Source organism: Micromys minutus (assembly GCF_963924665.1).
Source record: "Micromys minutus genome assembly, chromosome: 25".
Classification (NCBI taxonomy): Eukaryota; Metazoa; Chordata; class Mammalia; order Rodentia; family Muridae; genus Micromys; species Micromys minutus.
Window position 1 is genome coordinate 46202754 of NC_137960.1, and position 9681 is coordinate 46212434.

The window sequence follows — 9681 nt, forward strand, 5'->3', positions numbered from 1 at the left end:
TTAAGTAGTAAGAGTTGTTGAGTGAACCACTACTTTGAGCACAGAGTTATTTGAATAGTAGTTCTGTGGAAATCTATATTGAGCAAATACCCTTCAACACTAAACATGTATACAGACACACTCACCTGCCACAGGGTTTGTGTTCAAAGGCCTCCACACTCTAGTCCTTGCAGTTCAGGAGGGTTATTTTGATGGCAAAAGGCACTTGGAAGATTCGATACAAGTGTTTTTAGATGAAAAGATCCATACGGTCATTCTTCCACAGGGGGAATCATTCAGAGAAAGTATAGGCCTATTCTGGGGGAATCACAAACTACGTCTACTCACCACAGATAGGGAATGAACAGCAAACAGACCAAAGAAACAATTCGGCCAAGTTTTACTTAGCAAGCCAAGGACTTTACTGGAATTGCTCATAGGAGTATAGGAGAGGGGTTGCTTACAGGAAAGAGTGACTCGAAGGGAAGCCCCAAAGACCAGTCTACCTGGGTGACAGCTCACACACTCTGCACCATCTTTATGACTTGTGTAACATTTGGGTAGAAAAGATCTTGTGAATAAGGTAAGTTTTGAGGATTCCTGGGACTTTTGAATCTTTTACTCTCCTAGGTTTGTGGCTCCTCCAATCTGGAGGAAAATTTTCAATTTGGAGTACATTGCCAGACAGGAGAAGAATGTCTATCATCCCCAACAAATAATGCCAAGAGCTAACAGACATGGGCATCCTCTACAAACAAAGAGGCAAAGATGTAAACTCTTTCTGAGAGCCAGCAGAAGAAACACAGCCCGCTGACACCTTGATTTTTACCTATAGAGACCTGTGTCAGACTAGTAAGGATTCTATATAGTTCTTATGAATTACAAGATGATAAATTTGAATTTCTTAAAACCACTGAGTCTATAGAAATGTATTATTGTGGTGGCACATATGAAAACATCTCAAGAGCTTAGGAATTCAAGATCTCTTCAAGGGTGTTTCTTTCTAGTACAAGGTTGTGTCTTCCCTTGACTGCCAAGTTTAGACAAAACTGTTGCTCCTAGACCTATAATCTACCTTCTTATCCATCATCTATCTCTAGACCTATCATCTACCTACTTATCAATTATCTACTTTTCTGTCAATCATTTATCCGTCATCTACCTCTATTTATAATAGTTTGTAAATAAATAAAGTACAATTTAGTCCAATTTTAATGTGGCAAGAATTGAAAAGAGCCTCCCAGCTGCTGAAGATTAAAGGCAGGAACCACGACTGCCAGAAAAAGAAAAGGAAGAAAGGAAGGAAGGAAAAAAGAAAGAAAAGAAAGAAAATATAATTTGATAATTTGTTGTTTTGTTTTTGTCTTGTTCTTTGAGATAGGGTTTCACTGTGTAACGCTTGGCTGTCCTTTTTAAAGGATTCTAAATATTCTCAATTTCTGTGGGACTTTATGGTGTGTATAAGTTTCATACATTAAGCAGGCTTGCTATTGAAAAGACTATGCTGGCATTCTTTTATTTGAAGAAAGTCACCTAAGAACCAAGCATATTTGTAGAATAACTAGAATTCTTTGAGAAGGTTCCCCTCCCCCGAAGATAAAGCCCAAAGCATCATTCCTCAGTCCCCCAAAGCAAACAGCAGGTCATTACAGGCAAAACAAGCGGCCATGATTATTACAGAATTCTGTCTTCCTTGCCATCAGGGCGCCTGGCCTTTGAGCTTTCTCTGAAGCATTCTGGATACCTGGGAGAGGTGTGGGAATGAAGCTGCATTGCATAGCTGCTTTACGCCCCCTCGTGGCCATTGATTCCACGGTCCTCTCCGAGTGGCCAGGCCCTGCATTAACTGTACCGTGGCATCCAGGGTGGGCTGCCCCAGACGCCAGCAGTCGGAGATTGGGTTTCTTTGAGCCCTTCTGGTCGGATTGCTGTCTTTTTTGACTGAAGTTCTATTTTGGACGATCTGAGGGTGGATCAAGGATTTCCCCACGCTGGAATGAAACCTAGGCAACAGATGCCCACAAATCTGTCTCACATCCTCTCACCTGGCCCAGTATGCTAGGTGCCTGCAACCAGTGTCAAAAGAGACTCTGTTCCAGGGATACGGTGAGCGTGGGTCGAGGAAAGTGTTTTGAGAATGTATAGTAAATTTGGCTGATTTAGAAAATAGATAATTGCTGCATAAAATTTCCTGCACAGTTTGAACAAGATTTTTTATTTGCTGCTATCAAGAAAGCATATTCTAGCCCAGCCTGGTGGCACTTGCCTTTAATCCAAGCTCTAGGGAGGCAGAGGCAGGGCCAGGGCCAGGGGCATCTATGGCTTACAGAGCTAGTTTCAGGATAGCCTGGATGACACAGAAAAACTCCATCTATACCCATGTATAAAACCCACTATACACATGTATAAAACTGTCATAGGAACTCATTTCTATGTAAATTTAACATATACTAACAAGACATTCAGGTGTTTATGATTTTATTATTAGAGGTTGAGTTTTCCACATGTAGCTCAGGCTAGGTTCAAATTCATAGTGCTGAGTCTTCCACTGCTGACAGGTTTGAACCACACTGAAAGGTTTGGGATAGTTCTGTTGTTGCCACTTACATTGTAAAGACTGTTTGGACTTGGTTAACGTTTATAGCCAGAAGACAGACAGACGGACAAAATTCCACTAAAGATACTGCAGCTGGGTGTGGTCGTGCATGCCTTTAATCCCAGCACTCTGTGCAAAATTACAAATGAACATCGACATTAAAGAACAGGAAAAGGTGGCTGTTAAGCCTAAACTGAAAGAGATAGAACACAGACAACACTGTGTGTGTGTGTGGTATGCATGCACGTGTGTATGTATGTTCAAATGTGAGTGCATGTGACATGTCTCCCTCTCTCCTTACCTCCATGATAGCATGTTGACATCAGGTATCCTCCCTGGCTGCTCTAGAGGTTATTGAGGAAGGATCCCCCTGAAGCCAGATCTTACAAATTCCAGTTTGCCAGTTTACAGGGGACCCCATGTCTCTGCTTCACAAGTGCTGTGTTATAGACTAGTTGTCACACCTGCCCGGCTTTTACACAGGTGTTGGGAATCTAAATCAGAGTCCTTATGTGTGTATATGTGCGTGTATCTATATCTATCTTTGTATTTATTCTAAATCTTTATTAGTAAATCTAGTATCATAGATGGGCCCATGAAACACCTTTTTTAAAGGATTTATTTATTTGTGAGTATGTGTGCATGTGTGCATATGTGTGTGTTTTCTATGTGTATATCACGTGCCTCTAGGTACCCATGGATGCCATAAGAAGGTATCAGATCTCATGGAGGTGGAGTTACAGGAAGTTGTGCACATGGGATGCTGAGAACTGAACTCAGGTCTTCTGGAAGTGCAGCAAGTGCCATTAACTGCTGAGCCACCAATCTCTCCAGCCTCAAGCTGGAAAGATCATCTATGTCTCCAGCTCGTGAAATTTAAAAACACGTTTTAATGCAATGACTTGCTTAAAAAGACAGACAGCCCTGTTACTCACTGCACAGTATACTAATTAATTGTGCAAAGGAGTTTATTTTAAAGGGCTAACAACAGAGACAGAAGACTCAAGCTTCAAGTCTTCTTCCCCAAGGATGAAGTTTGAATACATTTACAAGATAAAGAAGCAGGCTTTAGATCAGAGCATGATGCCTCTGTAAGGAAAAGATGACGGGCACCAATGAAAAGTCACTGGGCACCAATGTTGTGAAAAGATGACGTCCTGGGTTTCGGCACCAATGTTAGGGGAAGGATGAAGAGAGTGGGGGGTATATGGCCCATGGAGATGCGGCGAGGCCTGCGGGCAAGGGAGATGCCTGGGGGGGTATCCATGTTGGGAATAGTACAGAATAGAGTTTATTCAGGTCATGGGAGAGTTAAGAGGGTTGTAGAGGTAGAGAGAGAGAGAGAGAGAGAGAGAGAGAGAGAGAGAGAGAGAGAGAGAGAGAGAGAGAGAAGGAGTAGAGGCCAGCCATAAACATGCGGAGTGAGAGGAGGGAAGGGAAGAAGAGGAGGGATAGGGGTGGGAAAGCAAGGCTGCAAGAGCACAAGAGCAAGAGAGAGAGGAGGGGTCAAGCAGCTCCTTTTATAAGGTCACTTGGGGCGGTGCATACCTGGCTACTGCTGGGTAATTGAGGGGTGGGTTACACCTGGCTGTTGCTAGGTAACTGAGGGGTGGGGTTTACAGAATCCCAACAGCTTCCACATAAACCACCAGTTTCATGGTTCTTGAAAGAGTGCTCGTGAAGAAAATGATGGTGTGAGTGAGATTCCATTGTAGACTTGACCAAATGACACACAAAATTCACCAATTTACCCTCGTTCAGGCCTGAAGGGTCAGTTATTTCAATCAAATGGCCTCAGTGCTCCTGAAATGCAACTCAGGCTACCGTTCCCACCACACACAAGTTGGAAAGCACCAGTGACAGTGAATCTGGGGGAGGCTGTGACATGCACAGCTTTGAGCCCTCGAAAATGAGTGGTTTTTAAAGCCAACAAAATCAAATTAGCTACAAGCAAGTGAAGCTGGAGGGTTTGTTTCCCTACCCCCTTGACACCTCCAGCTGGAGCTTGTGAGCCTCGGAACAACCTGACCGGATCCTCCCCTTTCTTCACGGAAGGGACTTGTTCGGTTTCCCATCTTAGCTCACGCTCTCCTTTCTGATGCCCCCTGGCTGCTATTTGCTTTGTTTCACTGACTCTCTTTACTCTTCGGATCCTTCACTTTCTCTTGAGAGATGGAGAGAAAATGTTCCTACCAGGCAAGAGGAAGAACCCCGCTGCCACCAATTTGAGCCAAATCTGAAGTAAGCTTTATGAAATACTTGCCAGGATGATGGACGCCGGCCAAATCCACACCAAGCATTCCCAGAAAACGGCACCAAATATTAGTCAGAAGCTTATAAAGGCAAAACCCACAAGGTACTCCCCACATTTGTCCTCTGCTTGTGGCACCTCACACCCATCTGTGATCAAACACACTCTGCACAGCTGGAGCCACCAACCTTGTTTACAGAAGTGAAAACACATACCTTGTTGTTCCACGTGAATGGACTCCAGTTTTCCAGGAAGTGATCTGCTCTTACCACTTCTGTTCTTACGGAAACCTGCTGGAAGTGCAGGACCCTCAGAACTGTTGCTGCCTTTGCAGTGTTGCCCAGATCTGACAGGTCCTCATCATGTATATGGTTTAAAAATGAAGCAATGAGCAGGAGATGGCGGTACGCTGGACCAAGCTGTGCGACAGGTGGCTGGGTAGGCGCATCTGAATGTCTACCTGAGGCCACATCACACCCAGAGGCCAGCCCACTGCCATGGAGCACTCGCTGGTGGGCTAAAGACACCCAGAGGCTCATCTCCTGCATGACCTGTTCACATTAGGAGCCACTAGGATGTGCAAGTATGTGGAGAACAGATGGGAGAGGAAGAGAATTTCCTTTGAGCATTATGAAGAGAAGTGGAACTGGAGACTGGAGGGTGGAGAGGAAAACCAACCTGCACTGCCACCTGAGGCCATGGTGAAATCTCAGCTGCCACTGAGAGCCATGTGTGGGTCTTTGGCCATGTAGCAGGGGCCTGTGCCAATGTCTATAGCTCATATCACTACTAATGATCATGCAGATGTCCCCAGTCTGGGAAGGTGTCTGGGACAACGTTGATGTCCAAGGGATGGGCAAAGCTGGGACTACCCCTCACTGGATGCAACACTCCAGAGACCTGGCCGCAGCCCTCACCTGCTGCAGCACTTAGGAGAGCAACTCCTGCCCCTTCCCTGGGCACAAGAGTCAAGCTGGCCCTGGTGGCAGAGGTGCAAGTAAGCCAGCTTAAGGGTGTGGGTGAGAGTGAGCTGGGTTAGCCACTTAGCTGCTGTGAGGTGTCAGAGGCGGGAGGGTGATGTCTCCCTCTCCTCCACACCTGTGGCAGTCAGGAGAGCTCATTGAGTGAGCTAGCCAGGGCACTGCTGGGGAGCTTAACCTGGCAGCATAGGTGGTCTGACCAACTCAGATATCATCCAGGCCCACCACAACATCTACCTTTTCTATGAACTGCTGGAGCTTGGGAAAGGGCCAGTCCTGCAGATCCAAAGCTGCACACGCCCCAGTAAAGAGGATCCAGTATTGATGGTGTAGCTGAAGCCAGAGGCCACAAACCAGGCCAATGACTCATTGAAATGAACATCTGAAAGTAAGTATGTATGGACCGAAGGGCATACTGTGTGGTACACGACATACTAGAGCTTCCATGATGAAATGTTTTTAGTTTTTAAGTTTTTGTTCTTATCTTGTTTCACAGGGATAGAGGGTGGATAAGATAGAGGGAAGTGAGTGGGATTAGGGTGCATGCGAAACTCACAAACAATAAATTGTGTAGTGAGAATTATTAAAATCCTGATCCAGTGCTTCTGCCCTGCCTTGTTCCTGGAAGAAACAAGGAACAGTCACAACGTTTTATTTACAATCCTTAAAGAGCACAATAGCTGGGCAGGTGCCTACCCTCCATGCTGTTAGAACCCATTTCCTGTCGGTAACCTCAAGTTATTATTTACTATCTACTATGTTCATTCTGGGCTGCTCTTAACTCCAACGGGGCAGTCCTCATGGCCATGCTCTCTTGACCCTTAACCCATGGTAGTTTCTCCTTCCTCCTCTTTTGCACCTTCCCCTCAAGTGGTTCACCTCTCCTCCCAGACTGTGTAAGCCTAAACCCCACCTATGTCTGTTCTGCCCAACTATTAGCTGTTAGGATCTTTGTTAACCAGTCAGAATTAACTTGGGGGCAGGGTCATGGGGCTAGTGCAGACTCTAGGCCTTGGGAACCCTGCACGTGGCATTACAATAGACAGCAAAAGACAAAACTTCAACCAGAAAGTTAAAATTAAAATAAAGCAGCATTTGCCGCTGCCCAGGGTAGCAGGTAGGCCAGCAAAAGATGTTCACCTCACCCTCCTCTCCAGTTTTGTAGTAGACTACCTGCTTTAGCTTATCATTAACTCTGCCCCAATTCTTAGGGGAGTTAAGTAATATTGTAAACCAAATGGACAACATATTTACACAAAACAATATACCTTCCACAGCACAGACAACTTCCTCAAAATTTGACCACATTCTTGGATACAAAGCAAGTCTTAACAGATACAAAAAACTGAAATAATACTCTGAATCCTATGTGACTACCATCACAGATTAAACTGTGACAACGACAGCAACAACAAAGCCACAAAAAGCTTAAAATCTTGTGGAAATGGAACAACTCACTCCTGAATGAAAATGAACACACAACATACCCAAACCTATGGGACACAAGGACAGCACCAAGAACCATACCACTAGTGTCTCCATGAAACTGGAGAGATCTCATGCTAACAACTTAACAGCACACATTTTAAAACAACTGTTTTATTTCCAAGTATTTTTTTCTGGTTTTTACCTTGCTTATCATTTGCCTATATACTGTGGCATATTCTTTAGTGTTTATTGGATCCATTAGTGTACAAATACATGCTGTCCCTGCATCTGTATCTTGTGCCTTTACTTGAGTTCCTTTTTTTTCTTCATTGTCCTATTCTGATGTGTTTCTGGTGTATCTTTATGTTATTATATTACATTTTACTATATTATATAATATTACATCTTGTTATATTATATTCCTTTGGAAACCTGTTGTCTAATGGGAGATAGAAATCTGGATGGGAAGGGGATAAGCAGGGAGTAGGAGCGGAAACTATAATCAGGATATATTTTTGAGGGGAAAAATCTATTTTCAATAAAAGAAAAACCAATAGAAACACTATTCTTTTGCCCATTATACCTTGAATCAGAGAAGTTAAGTAACTTAAAAATCTGGTTACATACCAACTTCAATATGAGCAAGGTATTGATGAATCATAGTACTTTATATCTAGAAATCTGAAAATAACTCAAAGCTTTCTTGTTCTAGATGGGAAGCTAAGAGCTAGAGAGGCTGTATCATATCCAAATTCATATGGCAAGGCCCATTTGATGCAGAGCTAGTGCCTTGCAGAAGTCAATGTTAGGGTTTCTGGGCATGACTCTTCCCCTTGGGCTGTGGTTATGAGTCCTTAGGCAGCTGTGTCTGAGGTAGTCCACGTTCTCTTTCCTATCATTGTATAATTAGCTCTCTGTTGACCTTGGCCATTTCCTCTCTGCAAAAGGTATATATGAAACTGTCCTTCCTAATGAACTTGGATTGGCATAGATCCTCAGCTTATGCAGTACCTCCAGTTCTCAGCCATTGCTTTTGTCTTCTTTATTGCTTATCTCCAGTCCCGTGCTTTAATACCCACTACTTCATGGACTATTTGCAACCTTACTAGCTTATGTAGCTTCTAAGTGACTAAGAACAGGTTTCTCAATTCTGGCCCTTGTGTCATGATGGCCATTCTCAGTACCTTGCTGTCTGACAGAGCCTGAAACAGACCCATTCCTAAACCTATTAACTACCACTTAAACAAAACACTAGAAGAGTAATTTCCCTTTGAATTTTCTACTCTTCCAGTGAAGGGCTTCCTGTCCTACAAGAGCTCTCGTTAATGCAGAAGGAAATAAAGATTATCTGAAAATGATCAATAATCCTTATTCATGTATGGCAAAGTATGAGCTGAGGGAAATGTTCTCATCATTACAACAGCCCTGGAACTATCTCAAGGCATGATTTCCAGTATTAAAATCAATACTGAAGGGCTGGGGATAGAGCTAAGTGGTAGAGCAGTTGTCCAGCCTGTGTAAAACCCTGGATTTGCTCTCCACTAAACCACCCCTCCACCCAACATACAAACTCTCTCTCTCTCTCTCTCTCTCTCTCTCTCTCTCTCTCTCTCTCTCTCTCTCTCTCTCTCGGACTCATGAAGACTTAAGTTTGCTATAACATATAATAGGCATAAAAAGGAGCTTACCAAAAATTTCCTGTTTTTTGGTAATTCTTTTTGGAAAATTTTAAATTCAATTAAAATAGTTACTTTCCCTCCTCTATCACCTCATAGACAGTTTTCAAATCAATAACCTCATTCCTTATTTGGGAATACATGTATAAATGCAATCTGCTGAGTCCATTTAGTGTTGCTTGTATGTTTACATTTTAGGACAGACCACTTGGGACTGGATAACCACTTAGGGTGCTGTCTGTGAGGAAGACTAAATTGCCTCTCAGTAGTTGTTAATTCTCTATAGCTCTTCATCAAGTGGTGAGACTCTGGATTTCCTTCTTCCGAGTTGGCTTGTTAGCGTCATCTTGATTCGATCGTGTTTAAACTGTCTTAGTTTTTTGGGATCTCATGCACATAGAGACTTGTCATATCTAGAAGAATCCTGCAGCAGACTTCCTGGTTCCCTGGCTCTTACAGAATTTCCTCTCCCTCTACTGCTGTTCCTCAGTGGGGCATCTGTTTCTCAGTCTGCTCTGAAAAGTAGCTTCTTCTTTGAATGAGGGACGAGGATTACATTCATCTGTGTCTCAGAGTCGAGTAGATAAGTTAGGGATGTCCCCAAGCTTCACTTAATAAAATGTTGATCAATTAAGGTGCAGTCCACTTATTAGATGAAAATCTGTAAATAGTCACCATTCTGTAAATTTTAGGATGGTTGTTTATACTTCACTGATTTTGGCAGACTGTTTTCCTTGTTATTCTGTTAGGAAACAAATTTTGCTTTTGCTT